This window comes from Neovison vison, chromosome 13 (genome assembly GCF_020171115.1).
Source record: "Neovison vison isolate M4711 chromosome 13, ASM_NN_V1, whole genome shotgun sequence".
NCBI classification, from domain to species: domain Eukaryota; kingdom Metazoa; phylum Chordata; class Mammalia; order Carnivora; family Mustelidae; genus Neogale; species Neogale vison.
Window position 1 is genome coordinate 35,591,474 of NC_058103.1, and position 1,322 is coordinate 35,592,795.

A 1,322-nucleotide genomic window follows, 5' to 3' on the forward strand; every position below is an offset into this window, starting at 1 on the left:
GGCATGCAAACTGAAGCAGGAAAATACAACCCGTAATGAGGAACACAAATCAATCAACACACAGAAACAGATCTGATGCAGGCGGGCTCTCTGAGGCAGAGGCCCAGCCCTCTAGGCAAGACTGAGGCCCACTGCATTTTATTACTTTTGTAGTTTTACGTAGGCTAAAGCTTTGTGGTTAAACTTGGGACCTCCTCAAAGAGGACCCATTTATTTATGTATTCTTTCTTTCCAAAATGGCTGCCTCCAGCCCCACACAAATGTTGAATCTGTAACAAGCAATGCTGAGAAAGAGCAAGCATTTCAGCTCCTTCCATTAAAGAACTTATGATGTCAGGAGGACAATAAAAATGTAAAGGATCCTGAAGAAATTCAAATCCTAGTGAATAAAACCAAAAGAGACCGTGAAATAAATCATCCACAGGTCCACATGGGCCAACTGTATTTGACTGACAAGCTTATCACTGAGAATCAAGAGAAGCCTAGGACCGTAGGGAGCCAAGACTGGCCCCCATTGGCCATGTGGACCACTGTCAGCATCCATTCTGTGCTTGCTACGGGACTCCCAACAGACCACAGTGACCTCTTCCATCAGCTTAAAAGAGCCTCTTGCTCTGCCTGCCCTGTAGGAGACAATAAACTGAGTCCAGTTTCCATTCTTCAGCAGCCTTAGTGAGAAAGTATGGTTGTCCTTGCCTAACGTGTTAAAATGAAGAGCTGGAGCTTGCTTAGAATAATGCTGTGCATTATTGGGTCTCCTCTCTACCCCACCCCTCTTTTGTATCTTTTCACCACTTGTATAAAGCACCTCCACACTTTGTTCCTTGGTTGAAAATAAACCAAATTGTCTCCCTAAAAAACAAAACAAACAAACAAAAAGATATGACACAGGTGATAAAATTAGAAGACAAAGACATTAAAACAACTGTAATAACTATGTTCCATATGTTCAAAGAAGTAGAAGGGATGAGCATATTAAGGAAAGAAAAAGAAAGGTTAAAAAAAAGTAAAGTTGAACTTCTTCATATGAAAAATACAATATTTGAGATGAAAACTCAGAACTGCTATGGCAATTATAATTTTTGCCATTATTTCTATCATTAGTAATGTCACAAATGTAGAATAATATTTTTATTGGGTCTAAAAATACTCCTTTTCATACAGAAATCTCAAAACCACATACTATTGTGCATCAAAACTATCAGTGCAGAATAGCGTTTGCATAATAAAAATATGTTAGCTGCCCTTGCTATTGGTATTTATAAAGAATAGAAGCAGCTCACAGCCTTTTTTGTATGCAAAACATGTTAAGCCAAGCATAA

The 1,322-nt window shown here is 38.9% G+C and overlaps 1 pseudogene; it reads left to right on the top strand.

Annotated features, from left to right (window-relative positions):
* The first annotated feature begins 236 nt into the window (after positions 1-236).
* LOC122894484 lies at positions 237-673 on the top strand (annotated as a pseudogene).
* The last annotated feature ends 649 nt before the right edge of the window (positions 674-1,322 follow it).